At 37.7% G+C, this 18381-nt stretch overlaps 1 protein-coding gene and 1 long non-coding RNA gene across 13 annotated transcripts in view; both read right to left on the minus strand.

Moving 5' to 3' along the window:
* The window catches only part of NLGN1 (neuroligin 1), a 383440-nt gene that overhangs the window by 33894 nt on the left and 331165 nt on the right, over nt 1-18381 (minus strand). The gene's annotated exons all lie outside the window — the stretch shown is intronic.
* The window catches only part of LOC310904334, a 48618-nt gene that overhangs the window by 13304 nt on the left and 16933 nt on the right, over nt 1-18381 (minus strand). The gene's annotated exons all lie outside the window — the stretch shown is intronic.

The following is an 18381-nucleotide window of genomic DNA, read 5'->3' on the forward strand; positions in this document are numbered from 1 at the left end:
ATTTCTTGTTTGCTCACCAAAGCAGCACAGTAAGCGTGACAGCAAAGAGATGACATTTTGCAAAGAATATCACTACATAGCATCTGTTCCGAACTGTGTTTTTAAACTACCTTGTAAATGGCAGGTTATTTTTCACGTATCAAATATTTTCATATCACATTTTCACAATATCAGAAACCTCCTATTCTGTCAATTACTGCTTCAATTAAAAGAATGGACTAAATTAAACTATTTTTTTCCTGGTTTTAGAGATTGACTGGGCAGGTACATCTTTTTCATCATAAGGATAAAAGCTGGAAAAACAGACTTAAAGGCTGATCCATAGGATTTCCTATTTCAGGCGTAGAATGATAATATTCACTTGTTATGAAAAAGAATGACAGACTTATTTAAATTCACTCTGTAGATGTGCCACATACAGAAGGAAAGTTGTTGTTGCTAAAGACAAAATCAAAAGGCCATATTTTGGCTACCATTTACCAGCCAAGGGAAATACTGTTGATTCAGATTTGGGCTCCAATTCTGTGGTTGTGTGAAATAAAATAAAATTTGACCCTGGCTTGCTTTGCACTGTGAGAATACGATACAGAGACCTGATGTATCCTAAATGGGTGGCTCCACCGCTGGGCATTTCTAGCAACGTGATGTCCTCACCGTGGCAGCTCGAGGATTGCAAGCAGCAGGGCTGGCATCGCTCCGCAGCCCAGCGGTGCATGGGAAGGGTGCTTTACATCAAAGCTTCCTTATGGGAACATGTCAGGTGTCTGGGTTCCAGGTGCATATGTACTTGTAAGTTTTTAAAACAAACCTGGTGTTTACAAACATTTATCACAGCTGCAGCTGAATTGGTGAAAGTGATTTGCAGTGCTCAGGATAAGCATTTCAAATGTCACTGTGGAACTGTTATCTTTTGAATTTTATTGAGTGACCATTCCAATACGTCTCTTAATTAAACATCATCTACATCCTGCTCTGAAATCACATTCACGTATTTATTTATCAAAAAAAAAAAAAGCTAGCTTCAGTTTTAAACTTTAATTCACAATAGTTCTATGCTTATCAAATTCAGGTTTTTCATTAAAAATATTTTAAAATAAAAATAATCAATGTAGTGTTTCATTAAATAAATGTAAATAGGCTCTGTAGATAATTTTATTCATCTGAGTTGGTTCAGACCTTGCTGTAATCTAAATAACCCGATTTAGCTGTGAAGGATGGAAATGAGGGTGCTGAATATAAAAGAGAAAGCACTATAAGAAGGTTTTATTCTAATTCTGATTCAACAGCAACTGTGTAGCTCTTGGTATTTTTGGAAAAGCCGTAGATGGCTAATCTTAGACTTGATGAATGGAGGTTACAGTTCTTTTAGGAGGAAAATAACAGGAGAACAGAATATTGAATCAAACGAACAGGCACATCCTCATGAATAAGCCTGACATGAGAGACATCTGGCTCGAGCATATAAGAAAACTAACTTCCCCCCAGTACCTAGGTACCTCTCTGATTCATTTATTTTCAGGTCAAAAACCCAATTAAAAATAAAACATGCACAAATTGCATGTCAAAAGCAATGGATTGCTTTAGAATACACCCCTTTCTTTTGAATAGACAATGATGGCAGCCAGAACAGCTAAAGCAAGAGTATCCTGGCAGTGCTGGTCTCTGACCTGAGGTGGGCAATATGTAGAACTATGTACAGATTCACAAAGTCTGCTGCTGACATTTTCTGTGAGTCAGAGGCGAAAACTCATCTTTGCCTAGCAAGGTATTTAAAGGCCATACACAGCATCCTCCAAACTCCTCGTATAAAAGAGATTCATATTCAAGCAGCCCTTAAGCAGCAGTGGTGACAGATGAGGTACTTTGGGATATTTTGAAATCTCCCTTGAAAACACCTCCTTTAACTAAGTCAGTAAAAAAATCACTCTCTACAATTCAGATAATGCACACCAGCGTAAAACAGACCCATGCACGTGAGAAGAAAAGGAATTGCAAGTTTGGGAAGAGGCAAAACACATGCAAGAAACTGAGAACTACCCATCTAATACTTGTGCAGAATGGCTAACAAAATTGTGAAGCTGACATTTTATCAAACTTGCCCACAGGTAGACAAAACACATCTGTATGAATTTACGCAGTAATTGAATTCTAAAGGGAACGCAAGAAGTATCATAAATTAAGTCATATAGACATCCACCTACTTATTTTCTTATCTTAAAAGGTAAGAGATTTCAAGAACAAATTTTCCCAGGACTTAAACATGTTAAAAGTTAAGGTTTATGTCATCCAGTAATTTAATTGCAAAAGTGAGTTACACGACCACAGTTGGCGGTGTTACACCTTTTCACCCTGACTCTGTCCCAAGTGTTGTTATGTTCCCATTTATTGAACCCCCCTGGATATTGATGTCATGGTTGCAAATTGGCTTCCCTCCCAACCTAATAACTTGGAGACTCCCTGTAAAACAAATGTAATATTAAAATGCAGACAAGTGACCTAAAAATGGCCCTTGAGGGCAGGCCTGCAATTTCCTGAATCACACATTCCTTATTCCCTCATTTCTTAAGTTTCGCAACATCAACTTTTATACTGTTGCTGTTTTATTCAGTTAAATGATTGCTGAATACTAATGAACTGTCTCTCTTTGACAAATGAGTTATTGTTTGATATATTGCATTGGGGACATAGAGACTAAACTACTTACAGATACTAGACATTTATAGAAAATACATTTACATAATAGTATACTATTAGCGTAATGAGGTCCCATGTCTGGAAATAAATAGGAGTTTCGATAAACACAAATTTTGGCAGCTATGTTCATGCTATAGTAATATTTTGTAAAATAAATTTCGGGAAACAATAGAAAATTGTCTTTTTTTTCCAAATACTTTTCCATTTTTATATTTTATCCTACACTAGCCAGCTGTGCAAACAGTTGACATTACAAGTACAATAATATCAGGTTGCTTTATAATGGTTCACCACTATAGTTATCATATGCTTTGCTTTATAATGTAAAGATGCATTATTAGGGCACGAGTCCCGGTGTATTCAGATTATTCACTAGTGGCTTCAGCAGTGGCATATTTCATTTTAACACTCCTACCCAACTTTTTTTTTTAAAAAAGAGGTAATGTACAAAACAACTCCAGTGGAGTGGCCTCATTTATCTAACGCTGTGTGGAGCACCTGCTCTACATTGGAACTTCGGCACTGCTCATTATTAATAGCTTTTTCAAAAAAATTAAAGTAATTCTGCACAGAAATCCTTTCTCTTTTATTATCTGTCATAGGCAGGGTACTCTCAGAATACATAAAGGGAGTCACTGATCCTCCTTGAAGACTCTAACAAGTCTTCTTAAGTTGTGACTACATTTTCTTTTGACATATAACATTTTTCCACAGGTAGATTTTTCTTCAGCTGGAACTCCCAGAACATTTTGCATTCCCACTGCTTAAAGATTTTTGAACTGAGAGACTTGGGATTTTTTTTTTTAATTATTATTTTTTTTTTCTACAGATATTTTGGCCACAGATATAAGAACCCAAAACTGTAAAATACTGCAAATACTGCTTCAATATTGCATGCCAGGATTTTCCAGTTCTAGTTGCTGTGTAAGAGCACAAAGATCTGGGCTATCAGAGCTTGCTGCAACCGAGCTTCCTCTTCTACCAATGTAGAAGCCTGAGATCCTAAAAATGCTCTAGACTCTCTTGTCTCTTTTTTTTTTTTTAAAAAGGCTTTTTTTGAGGCATCAATATTTTCCTTTTGTTCAGCCTTGCTTGCTGTTTGTGGTTTGCTATTCCTTTCATAAGCTACATCTCAACAAACTATCTTTGCTTAGATTTACTTTACTAATATTGTCTGGCTTTTCTATTTGCACCTCTCAGCTAAATAAATTAATTTCTATTTGAGGCTCTGTGGAGAACAACACACCTTCTGAAAGCATGAATCGAACTGTCTGTGTGCAGCAGTATATACTTTTTCCTGGTTCAGATCACAGACTACAATGCAACAAAAGGGAGAGACCTTTGATTGTTAAATTCTTTCAGATTAAAAAGAGTGGGAAGGAGGTAGATGTGATTATCCCCAGTTCAACTCATATATTTGTAGTCATCAGGATGTGATTATGAGATTAATTTTTCAGAATTTCTTTGTAATCAGTGGCTAGGCACACAACATGGAAACTAGCTTCCCTAGAAATTCATTTATACATTTTCTTACTGTTTAGTTAGAGTCTGTCGTTGTTTTTGTATTTTACACAGTTATTAGGCTGGGTGAACAATTCAATAACATTTTATTTCCTACAAAAGTCATGTCTTTTTCTTCTTTTGACACTTGCCTTCTTTAACAAAATTCTGAACTTTTGCCATTTGAGATATTTTTCTTTAGATTTCTTCCAAGCAGTTGAGTTGAGCAATGCTATAAATGTCAAATTAACCTACCAGGGGTAGTATGGTGCACACTGCGACATAAGTATTTGGACTACAAATTTTACTGAGCACTACAGATCAGGATGGCTCATGAAATGTCTTTGTCATATCATTAGCATAGTCAGTGACACTTCTAAGAACACGATAGTGCTGCCCTTCAGCTTCTGGCCAACTCAACAGTGAATAGATGCATTTAGATATCAATAAATTTATTAGCAGTTTATGGAGAAATCACCCCAAAACAATTAAAACCAACACCTAGTAGAGAAAATCCCTCACTTAAAAGCCAAAGAAGTTGTTTTGGATAGTGTATCTACTTTTAAGTGATTGTTTTAAGTCAGAAGCTGTCTTTCAAGTCAGTTTTATTTCATTTATTAAAATTACCATCCCTTACACATTTCACTAACAGCAACTCACACAGAGATTATGTACTATTTATTATATGCTAGTAGATTTAACTGACTAAATGGGCAAATCAACATATTCAGACATAAAGAGGGAAAAATACAGCTATATATATGCGTTCAAATTGCTGCACCTCAGTATCTAAACATGAACAATGTAAAACCATCTTATTGATTCCTTCCCACAGTTAGATGCTATGCTCCCAAACTCTCATTTGTAAAACCTCTCACTGGTCAGCATTTCTCTTCCATTCACTACTTCATCTTTTCCATTGCTCATCTCCCAAATACTAAATAATGTCCTTCTCTTCATTCAATGTCTTCATTAAATCATATTAAGAAACATTCACTCAGAAATCCTATTTATGGAGATAACACATGCTTTGTGACCAAGCTTCTATAAAACCTGAACATTACCTGGCAAACTGACCATGCTTCTGCATTCATTTCTCAACAACTACAACAAAAAAGCACACCACATCATAACCTTTCAAAGTAAATTTCCTGCCCAGAATATCAGCACAGGACCCTAAGGTTCATAGCTATTAAGGTTTGTCTTTGACCCCCCCCCCAGTGATTACAGTACTAACAATATAACAGTACATGTTGTTTCCAATTTCTCCAGTCACCAACTTCTGAATTTCCAAGTTAGGCAAAGTGCAAACATTGCTACAAAGCCTGCAGTGTGTCTGAGTAGTTATTATAAGAATTATTACAGACATTCGAGATGTTGCTATTAGCAAGAAAACATTACCTGTCTCATTCATTTCTGTTCTTATTTTGACCACACGATATTTCTATTTAAGTATCCTGTAACAATTGTATTTTATGAAAAACATTTATTAAAGGCATTACCACTTTCTCATTTATTCTGTAAAGGTTATTAAGTTAATGCAACTGTCACTTTTAAATTGTGAGGAAATAAGCTCAAGGAGTATTATAACTAAAATCAAACAGAAATTAGAAGTTGATATACTATGTATGAATTAATGTTGGATGAATGAGTCATTTACTGAGTACGATTAAGAGGCTTGTGGATTTTTTTATTTTTAAGTACTTTCTAAAGCCTTTACTGAAATAAAGTACTAAAACTCAAATTGTTTTTTAAGAACAGAACAAACCATGAAGCCAATACACATCCTTTTGGACTAGCAGATAAGATGTAATTTACCACGGCTACCCAAACAATGGTGAATGCCAACGTATAAACAAACACTACGTCCCAAAGAGTTTAGACCGCCCAACTCATTGCACGTCCAGAGATGGTACCTTCATTTCTATCTGACTTCTCACAGATCTAAAATGTTTTCTTCCATTTATCTCCAATTTTAATTTTTATTTTGAACAACTATTCCAAAACTATGGCAGAATGAAAAATGTGCATCTGTGTCTTGCTTCAGCTTTTATTTTAGAAAAGAATGTTTGAAAAAACATTTTTCCTTATCTTTAATATGTTTTGCATGAGAGATATTTTTATAACTATTATTATTATCCAAGTATCTTTGGATTACAAGAATTTGAACACTAGATCCAAATAAAATTTATGTGCAAATTTATTGTCAGAAAAGAAAAATATCATTCCTCTCAAAAAAAAATTTTGAAAACCACCCAAAACGATCTTTTACACAACGAAAAAGATTAACTTCAAACTGCTGATCCGGGTCAAAATTTTAAAAGAAGAAAGCATGTACAGTGACTGTGACCACATGTGAACTTCTTCATTAAAAGCTTTTTCAAGAGTCACTTAGCGATTTGTTGTGATAGACAAGATGTTTCACGAACAGTGTTTTGGTAATCAATAATGGAATCAGGCTGCAAAACAAACACTTGGAATGAAACTTTGCACCTTCAGCAGGGAACTAAAAGCTGTGAGGTTAATAGCTGTGGACAGCACACACTGGATTTTCCCGTAAATGCCAATTGAGTAACTCTTTTCTTATGTTTATATATCAAAATAATTTGCATGAGCTGCAGGAGTTATGAAAACTGCTTTCCTATCACCTTTACTCTCTAGTAATGGAGTTAAATTCACGTGTTCATGATTCTTTCGCTTCCTTCTATTAAGGCATATCTTTCTCTTTTATCTGACTCCTCACATACATGAAGCATGTCTGTTCCTGAAATGTTTTTAGATCTTTAACTTCAGTCATATTTGCTTGGAATTGACCAACAGATTAACAACCTATTGGTATGAGAAAAGGGACAGGAGGTAGTACAGTAAAAACAGCAGAGAGCATAATCACTTAAGTCCTATTTCTTTAGCAACCAGACTAAAAGTTTCTTTCAATACAGTTTTCGAATAAGTTTGAAGAGAAAAATGCTCTAATACTGCAGCCATAAATATCAAGATACTCTGATTTTGCTATTTTGCTTACAAGATTTGTCTGAAAAATATAAAACATAGTAATAGCATTAAATAAATTAGAAATAGCAAGATAACCTAGGAAAAATAGAATAACTTTCAACAGATTGGACTGGAACCTGAATTATTTTTTCTTGGATTACAATAAATTATACCACCATGAGCACTAACAATGATTTTAATGATATACAGAGAACTTACCACAAATATTTTCACTACCATCTGAAAACTCCTTTTAACAACTTGTATGATAGAAGGCTGTTTAAACCACATTGCTTCTTGTCTGCCACTGTTACGATGACATATTACATCAAAGAAGCAATGAGACTGCAGTGATATATTATTACAGTATGTTGCAAGAGTGCCCCGATATAATAGATGATTATTTGGTATATCATGAGAACACTCTTGGAAGCATGGAGTCTGGGAAACAGGTCTCCATTGAAAAGGTATCCCCCTTAAATTTCTGGTCTCTCAAAGGAGACCGGCGAAGTATAATGCTATGGGGCTGCGCCCAAATGCCTTCAGGTAGTAGAAAGCAATGTATTTAAGAAGCACCTGTAGAGATGGTACAAGCAGGCAACTGACAGGAGGATTGGTGGGAATGAGACCTAACAGAAGGGACACGGGAGGATAATGCTATTGAGATGTTTCCACAGTCTTTGTTACTTTGGATACTGGGTACTATACCAGGAACTGGTGCAACCAGGGACAATCATTCCAACGGGGAAAAAAGCCAAATAGTATGGATTAAGTAGAGGTACTAAAAACATGCACAAACTCTGAAGTGCTCCAAGAGATATGTGAAAAACTTTTTTTGGTGGTTGTTGTTGCTAGAGACTGATCTTACAAAATGTAAAAGCAGCACAAGCAGATGAACTCTAAAATGTGAAAGGTCCCATCCTTGCATAAAACATCTTCAGTAATTAGGTACAAGGGATTGATGTGACAGAGAAAACATGATGTCCATAAATTTTGACTCACCTTCCCTATACATAGAGAAATTTAGATTTGGGTCTCAATGAGCAAATTCCAGGTTTACGAAGTTTGGTCTCATTAGTCCGTCTTAAACAATTGGGAACAGGAAAGCTTAGTAGGGACACATCAAATGTAATTCAAGGCTTACTGACAAGTTTTGATTTTAATTTTATCAACAAATCTGGAGAAAGAGACATCCAAAGCCATATATTCTTCCTTATGAACATACTGAAAAGACCTCAAAGAGCCATAGCTGCTTCTCACTTTTGCACCAGAAGCAAATTGCTGGGCTCATTGAAAGCCTCCACATCTGAATTTACAAATGGTGCAGGTCTTTATAAATGCTGGCCTTAGCTTTACACGGATTAATAGGTCATTCGCCTCCTGCTGCTAACTCTTTTTATTAAAAACAAACACACACATGCAGAGCTTTCATATGGCTTGATAGTCTTCAGCTAGCTTTCCTCTCCGTTTAGTTACTTGGCTTCTGTCGTGAAGCTGACTTTCGTACTGAGGCACAAATCCACCGCTCTCCCACAGCGATTCTTGGCAGTAGGCAGCGTGAAGCTGGAGCTCCGATTTCATGTTAGCGCCGGCTCTGGCTCAGCATCCCGACAAGCTTCCCGGGGGTCGGTGCTGCAGGGAATTCCTGCTGAGGATTCAATTAGTGCTACGCAGAAGTGGAGCGGTGCCAGGTGGCAACACTGCAGCCCACATCCTGCACGTGTGGCCTCAAGGGTCCAGGCTCAGACCTTTAATTTGTGACCACTGCCCACGGTGTATGTTTTAAAAGGCAAGTGTTCAGGAAAATGGATGAACCTTCTGCTCAGCTAACTGGTCACGGGAGCAGGGTCAGCAGCTCACCTGGCAGATTTTTAGGAATTCAGCAGGAAAGTAGTAACTGAAAGCTGAGAACTTATTTCAGAATTAAACCGGACAACCTATTTCATTTATAAGACTAATTTTTTCACCAGTTCTTTGAGTCTGGAATCCTTTTATATCTCTTGTCCATCACTGAAGGAATTCTATTAGATTTTTAAAGTTAATGACAGTTTCATTAGTATCTTTGTGTGGAGCGGTGACTGCTAAACACATCTGGAAAATCAGTTCATTCAAACCGAATATTCAAAAGTTGAAACAGATTAACAAAACAAACATTTCTGAAATATCTGGTTGTGTTCTCTGACAACATGCTTCACTCTGGTTCTTGAAATACAAGAATGACATTTCCAAGTGGGACCTGATAGAAATCAGTATTTCCTCTCCATCCTACGAAGTATTCATTCCTAACTAGAAGATATTGCCCACATACTATCTATGTGGACCCTGCAGGCATTGCAAAGAATCAAAACAGTCATTTAAAGGATGAGCTCAGCAAACTTTTCACACATGGGGAACGTTGGAATAAAATAATGAACATCTTTACTGCTGCTGGACAAATTAAAAAAGCACTAGAAAATAAACTGCAATGGAAAACCGGGTTGCAAGAGGATGTATGTGCACTTGTAAGATCTAAGGGAGCTGAAAATATGGTGAAATTAAAATAGCTCAAGACAGTCTAATCTCTGAAGTGATGTACATACAGCACTTACAGCACAATATTCTGCAGCACAGGAGAATAACTGGGCTTTCTGCACAGCTCTGAAATGTAGACACATGCTTGTGCGTTTCCTCCACTTTCAAAGTAAGCTGGAGAAATCCTACCACCTGTCTTGCAATAGCTTGGTTTTTAAATACTTATCTGTAAGGAAAATAAATTTGCTCTAATTCTCCAATAATTTCTTTTTTAGAACTTCACTTCAGCCTTAACAAGAAATTGTTTAGACTATATCTTTAAACTGAGTACCTAGTAATGACACAGAGTACTGGTGCAGGAGCCAGGGCAGATGGATGCTGAAACTCACTCCACGGCACCAGACACTATCATTATGCCGTTTGGGTCTGTTCAAAGACAGAAAGTAGATAACAACGTTGTGGATCCTTGCATCTGAAATTTCCCTACTGCTGTGACACCAAGGGGGAGAACAGTTGGCTTACTGCAGTGATGAATTGAAAAGTCATTATTATGAGATACTTTAACATTATGTTTTTCCTCTACCGGCACTGTAGTTACCACTACAGATCTTCCCTGAAGAAGGGGAAAACACTGTTGCAAACTTTATTTTCCACTTTTATCTGCAGTCTATGCTGATGCTGCACCACCATACAGGGCTTTACTTCACTGATGAACAGAATGAGAACACAAAGCACTTTTTTTCCCATGGATCCCTAAGTCTGTATTTGTAGAATTTTACAATAGGCCTAGATGTCACTTACATCACCAAAATGGTCATTATTGCCTAAATCTTGAAAATCATAGTGAACAAATGCGCATCGCTGAAACACAGATTTAGCATTGTGATTGCTAAGCATCTGCATAGTATATATCAGTCAGTAAACCTGCAAAATTTCCAGTTTTATAGGAATCTACTAGATTCTTTCCACCCAAGGTTTCCTAACTTCAGGAAGTCTTATTCTACCGTGTTCTTATGCTTATATATAAACCCCATTTAGTAAAACATATTTTGGTCAGTCCCATGACGGAAAAATCAAGACAGGTTTCACAGTGGTACAGATGGCTTACAGTAACTTTAGCTTGGATCCTTCTCTCCCTCCCACTCTGCCTATTCATGTTCATACAGACTTCATGCTAAAAATTTACATTAACCAGCTCTCCTATGTCTCAGTCTTAGCAGAAGTAACAGAACCTGACCTTATGCTAAGCACTGAAAAGGCATGAAATGCCAATGCTCCTTTACAAGGTGGGTTAAAATGAATTCATTTAAGCATCCCAGAGTTGAGCTTAGCTTTCACCTACATTTACAAGCTTTCAAATTGAGATAAAAATTTTGTGAGTGGTTTTGTTGAATTGCTTTGTTTTCTTTGTCCATATTGATCTGAAATTGAGGCTGCCTAAGCTATTTTAAGTACCATGTAAACCGCATAGACGTAACAGTGTTTCTTCCAACATTGCTATATGAAAAATTTGAAGCTTACACGCACCATATAAAGCTCACCAATGCCTCATTGTCCCTTTAAGGAACTGTCTGTGGCAAATTGCTGAAATCATCTCTTGCAGCACTGCAGCTTAAACGATTCAAGCCATTGAAAAGTCTCCCTCAAAGGCTGAAGTCTAGCCTCAAAATTCCAAATATTGCAGCTTAATAAAATTTTAAAGACTTTGAGACCCTCTCCTGGGATCAGCTGTCAAACATCTCTTGAAAAGAAGAGACACAAACAACCTCCACCCTAGAGTCTGAATGCCTTAGTCTCTGGGAGGAAAAAAAAAAAAAAAGACACAGCAAGGGGTGTTTATCACTGAAAAAAATATTCAGAATATGCTTTTTGATGTTAAAATTATAGGGTTTTGATCTTCTGTTGAAGACTATGCAGGGATACTTATTTTAAATGTTAGGATCCTGTTTACAATGAAAAAGCTCAACTGCAGTTATCTTTCTTCTTGCCATTTTAAATATCCACTGCTTTTGTGGATCTTTCTTGGGAATTGCATATCACTTTCTGTCACACAGAGCCTTCCCCTGATAGCTGCACTCGGCCTCATCAGCCCAGCTTCATCAGGGCTTTCCTGCCTGCCCTGAGGAAAGAGCAAAGTTCACTGTAGTTCATGACACTTCCAATTTTGTTTATTTCCTTCTAATCAAACCTTATCACAGATTTTTTAGCAAGTTTCGGTAATACTCTTTGTCACCATAGGCTTGGGAAGCTAATCCCCTAGTTGTCTCTTCCAGAAGGGAGAACTGACTTGTGGCCAGACAGGGGAAGTGGCTCAGGAAATTCCTGCTTCCAGGAGCTTGGTTTGGGCCCCTCAGCCCAAACCCATGCCTTTAATTGGTTCCTCTCCAGGCCCCAGACCCATGCCTTTAATTACAGGTGTCCTTTATATTCACATCTAACCTATGCTAAATACAGGTACCTATTTTACTGTGCCTGTCAAAGCTATTTTTTGAGTAAGAAATCCATGGAATAACTTGTAACCACTTTAGATCCTGGAACAGAAGAAGAATGGGAGCTCTTTAATGTGAATTAATAGGACACGTACCGAAGCCTGGGCTCTGAGCATTCCCCAAGCTCTCAGACGTGCACTATTTGGGCACTGAGAGAGTTTTAAAACTTTCAAATTTAAACCCATTAATCAATATGATAACACTTAGTGCTAAAACACTTGAGTAATTAATGCTTAGCTGAAGTTATAAAGCAATGGGATGTTTATGCTACTTCAAGCACACCAGCAAGTCTTCATCTAGAAAGCAGTGTTTAGAGAATAATAGAAACATTTCTACCAAGTTAGCAAAGATTATTTACTTTGAATAGTAACTGTGGAAAATAGTTCAAACTACTTGCACTTGCAAATACTTTTGCTATGTGTTGTGACTGGGAGCACAGAAACACCTTACTGCCCACCTACAGCAAAGATTAGAAGACTCAAAAGTCTACGTTACTAAAACACCCATGGTCTCATCATATATTTTGTAACAAAAAGGTTCCCTGGAGCAGTTCTGCAATTCATTGCGTTCTGGTTCAATGCCCACAGAAATTAAGGAAGATACTCTTAATGGCTTCCCAAATCCTCTGGATGAGAACCTTGCTCTTGCTCTTTGTTTCACTAAACTGGCAGCTCCATTCAGTGCCTCACAGAAGTTATCAGTCAGTATGCAATTGTGTATCCTATAGAAAATGTAAATGTAGACTGGGAATCCTCCTCTGTCTGACTAAAATTAATTTATTGGGAACAAAATTAAGCCTGCAGAACTAAATGAACTGTTACTGTATGACACAATATTTGCACTGTACTATTGTGTTCTGTTTGAACAATGCCATTGCTCAGTGGCATTTCAGTGACAAAAGGAAAAATTGTTTTATTTTTGTTTTTATTTTTAACCTAAGCCACTACATTTGGCATACTCTAATATAGTAGCTGAGTGATGGTAAAAACAAAGGCACAAGGAAGTAGGGTATTGCATTCATTAGAAATTTTTCTTATTTGAAACAAAAGCATACTACAGAACTCACAGAATAAAAGCTAACCTAGATATTGTACTGCTATTGATCAGAAAGACAGAAGGACAGCTAATACACTGAGTTTAAAGCTGATCTCTACTGCCCCTCCAAGATATTCATACTATATTAGCTGGTGTATAGATATCATTCCCATATGCTTTAGAGAGAATTTCAATGCTTCCCTAACAAGTCAGACAATGCCAGTATTCTTGCCATTCTTTCCACCAGCAAGTCTGCTTATTCATCGTGTATGTAAAATCCTCAAGTTTAAGTCACCGGACTTGACCGTATATAATTTCACTAAATTTACTCACAGCTAAATCAGGGAGTTTTTCCTTAAACACATGGGAAAAGTCCCTTAAATTTAAATTAATCATTTATTAAAATATATATTTACAAACATACTTTATAAATATTATCTCTTTGTGTACGTATGTGTTTACATACATTTATTTATACACACACACACAAAACATTGCCTTGACACATCCGAGCCTTTAGCATCTAAGAGAATCAGCCAACACACAATTCCTCTTCTAACAATATATGAAACTCTAAAGCTGGCATGTGCTATTGTCAAAGTGGTCCATACATGCAAGTGGTTACTACTATTAGTGTTCTGATGTAGAATAGAAGACATTGGGTGTAAAACAATCAGAAGATCAAATAATATATAAAATGATTTGTAAGAAAAATTCTTGCATATTAGTTTACATTACTGGAAACTTTATAATTCAATGGAATGGAGAAAAATAACTATTGTTGAGTGTTAAAAACACTTTCTACAGTCCAGTTACTTTCTGTAACTATAGTCCTTGCTTCTAGAATTTCTAAAAAAAAAAAAAAAAAAAACACCTCACAGAGCAAAGAAAAAAGAAATCTCCCTTCTCTATTCTTGAAAAGTCCATCAGAAAAAATAAATTCCCCAAACCACGGTCACAGCTGGAATGCAGCTTTATGACATTCATGGCTGTGTTATATTTGGCTAGGCACCATACATCAGGTCAGCTACTGAAGTCACTTTTGGAGATGGGGGGTCTGTAAAACAGAGGACTGCAACACAGTTACATGTTAAGTAAGTGTAGATATAGGTTAGATTGTAACTTGAAAACTCAGCCATGCATTCAGGATGTATGGGAGTAACTGAAGGACAAGGAAAACTCCTGTGGCACCCAGAGAAAATTGCATGCAGCAGCACAGCTTTCTCTACAGATGCACAGCAGGCTCAGCAACATCTGGCTGGAGGTAGGCATGCCTCACTGACCCCGGGAACAAGCTGTGCGGGCAGCGCCTTCCTTTTCTGGCACCAAGTACCGAGCTGTCATATCATGGTGCTGCCGGGAGGCCCTAGGGGAAGCTGCAAACCACCCTCTCTTTCCATTCATTACGCTGAGAAATTCAATCTAAGCATATCGTGATGATGCCACGATGACATCAGCAGCACTGCAGCAGGTTGGTGTTTCTTCAACACTTGCCCGAATTACATGACACAACTTTATTTCTTTGTGACCCAAACTAAATTTCTTTTAAATTAGAGTACTCACAGCAATGCTTAATTTCATGTTCTCATTTGTACTCAAGAAGATATGAAGAATTCCCCAATAGCGGTTTAAATGTGGAGCAGAGAGAGAGGTAGAGGTAAACAATTTAGAAGATGGAATAATCTTGTAATGAATTGATTGATGAGTTTAGGGGACACTTGTTAAAGTTCTGAAACTGGCAGCTCTGTGAATGGTATTGGCTTTTTAAAAAGCATTTAAAGTCTAAATGATCACTGCCAAATACTCTCTGTAAGTAATGGAGAAATGCCTACCGTTTATGGGTAATTATTCATTTCCACCCATTTCTAAAGACAGTGGCAGGAGGTGAGACATGAATTGTGCGGCGTTTCATTACATAAGGACACACTGGGTCTATTTTGGGAATGTAACCTGCCAAAATCTAAAAGAATATATTTTATTAATAAATGATGCTTTCTCAAAGGCACTTTATGTTTCATAGAATAGAGGACAACAGCTAGAAAGGGTAAGAAGACTTCTAAAGCTGGAATGATGAATATGATGGCTTCCCTCCTGCCAGATCTGCATTACTCTGCAGCCCCACGGTGCAAAGACTTGAACTTTAGAGCTATATACCATGTAACCTGAAACTTGAAAGGGATGGAGACTTCACTGCTGACACCTACCAGTGACTGTGGACAGGCTTCTGAGTCTTGAAGTGTCAAGAGACTTGCTGATTCCTAGACGGATGCCCCAAAGGAGAATAATTCCACTACGAGCCCTCACAGTGGGCAGGCATGGCTAGACAGCAGATACTAGAATGATGTGTTGTCTGCTACGAATGCTTGTTAGGCTGCCTTCGTGCTTTGAAGTTGTGGGTGAATGGAATATTATTCATGCTTCATAATGAATTGACAAGATAACCATGGCTGCTAGGACTTGTGACAGCCTAGCTTGTTCTCACACTCTGGAATTCATAGGTAAAACTCTCTAGTTTGTGTAAAACTTGAAGCAGAGCTCTGCCCTTGTAGACTACCAGCCTAAAGCCCCAGAGAAGAATTCTCCACACTTTGCCACCTGGATATAATAAATAGCCAGGACTAAGAAGCCGAGCAGAAGCGCAATCTAATCACTTCAGAAGGAATGCAATGAAGCAGGAATTTATGATGGAGTTATTGTGCCACTGCAAGCACCAGGCATCAACAGGATCTCTAAGCAGGGTCACAAGAAGGTTAAAAAAAGGAAACGTGACTTCTGGAAAGCAAGGGGTTCAAATACTACATCAGCATATCCAACATGAGAATGATTTCACATATGTGAAGTAAAAAGGCTGCTTGTTCCAAAATGTTAGTCACAGAGTCTTTGGACATAATTGCATGATGGCGGTAGGAAAGCTGAAACCAATAGCTACATAGAGTCATTTCTTGCTTATGGAAATAGGGCAGGACTTGACACAATGCATATCAACTAGTTAAAAATTGGAGTAACTACCAGTAAAATTGCCTCTTGTCCTAACAGGCTAAGCGTGCAGTACGCTGTATCGGATGGACACAAATATAGCAGTCTGAAAACCAAAAAGCTGTAGGGCTTTGATGACGTGACCTGTACCCAGCACGTCCAGGGGCTGGGAAACTCCCAGCAGGGCCACAGCCAGTGACGTCCGAGTGAGTGAGCAACAGCGCTTCAGGCAAAGGGAGAGCAAGCAAAAAGGCTCTGGAGCATCTCTGCAGACAAGGTCTGAACTAGGATCCCGACTGCTGTTCCCTCTGTCCCCAGAGCCAAGCGCTGCAGATTACTGTCACCGACAAGTCGGAGCCCAGGCACTGAAGGAGCTGTGACAAGAGCCCTGGTGATAGGGGACTTGTCACGAGACACGGAGACTGACGGGGCTGGCATCACGGAGAACAGCTTTGACAGGGCACTCTACGAGGGTCTGCCTACGTACTGACAGAATGACCGCACTGGGTTAATCCCAGTCATATAATGTCTGCCACTATGGAAAGCATATGGCACACCGCATCGCTTGCTATGGGACTCCTGATAAACAAAATGAACATGGGTGTTTTTAAATTACAATTGTCACACCTAGGTCGCAGGGGTAACAGGCAATATAAAGGCTCTGATGCTTTGAGACTATTCATAATATAATGAACCTTTTTGTTATATTTGTGCATTGTAAAGCTTTCTTTAAGAAACACACGTATTCTCCCTCAATTTTATCCACAGCTTTGTGCTCTGGACTAGTGCACCCCTGAATACTTAAGGACATTAACTTACCAGTGCCATAACTGATTTTGAAAAAGGAGTGCTGCAATTTAAAAATGTAAGAAAATATGAATGTTATTTTTAAGCTGTGAAATTTCTAAGCGCCAGCTGTCTCAACATTAACTGAAAATATGCATGGCAGTCTTCTCTCTTCTTCATATTTTATATCCATTCTCATCTTTAGATCTTATACTGCTGGAAGCAAGTCCTGCCTATTCTAAAGTTAACCGCCATAAATTTCCAGGCTGAACCCCAAAGCTGCTATGGATCTTGGTTCACTAGGACTCTCCATTTAATCTATTATTTTTTTGTTATTATTATTTATTTGCTTAAGTTGGTTATTTTTTTCAGCCCCTGTATTTGGGCTGATGTTTCTGTCCTAGTGAAATCCCTCAGTAGCCTCCATCCAGGCCATGGGACCAGACAAAAATTTCATTCTCAGGATTTTCAACAAATTCTAACTCATCATTCTGAAGCCTGGGTGAAAACATTTTATTTTTGTCCTGAATTACTGGTTAGAAATACAGTCTTACCTTCACTTGTGAATTTCACTTGAGAAAGTAAATAGCACTCCCTATTAACTTCCTGAAAAATAATTTGATGTCAAGGGATTTTTTATGCTTGCTTTCTCCTTTCTTATTACAGTTTACTGTATCACTACTTCGACTGGGGAGAAAAATAACACCACCACCACCCCCCCCCCAAAACCCTGGAGTATTTTTAGGAGATCTAGAAAGCAATGTCACACGTGAAAAAACAATCTTGCAGTAATATTTAATTGCCTACTTTCTGTCTTTCTGCTGCCATGAGCTGGGCTACCCCATTTTAATTCTGGAAAGGGAAGAATTTGGCCCCTTACATTTAACTTGTCTACGCCTTTTTTTTTTTCCCAAAAGTCTCATGTCCTTGATAATTAATTCTCAGATCTAAATACAGGATAACAGCACATTTCAGAAATTAGGAGGAAAAAAACTAAACTAGTTGTCAACATCATACTGAGTAATTCAATAGTACTGGAATATCCCGAGGGTGGATATGAATAAACAATTCATGAGGAGCTGGTAAATTACATTTCAGCTTCTGTTTATTGCAGAACTAGATACTAGTCAAATACTTAGCTCTATCGAATAAAGATAGCCCACTGGGCTTAGAATAAAGAGCATTTCTTAAGAGGTTTTCCTCCTGTATTTATTTTGTGTAGGATTGCTTAAAAACCAAAACCTGTCTTGAACACAAACAGATGAGATTATATCAGACAAGGTCAAAGAGGGAATCTGATGGCCTGCAGCAAGCTGGGTTAGTCCTCAATTCTTTCATAGGGTAAAAAAATAAAACTAAAAAAATATGACTTTCAGTTTCTAGACCAGCTTTTAAGATA

The sequence above is a fragment of the Anser anser genome (genome assembly GCF_964211835.1).
Source record: "Anser anser genome assembly, chromosome: 9".
In the NCBI taxonomy this organism is placed as follows: Eukaryota; Metazoa; Chordata; class Aves; order Anseriformes; family Anatidae; genus Anser; species Anser anser.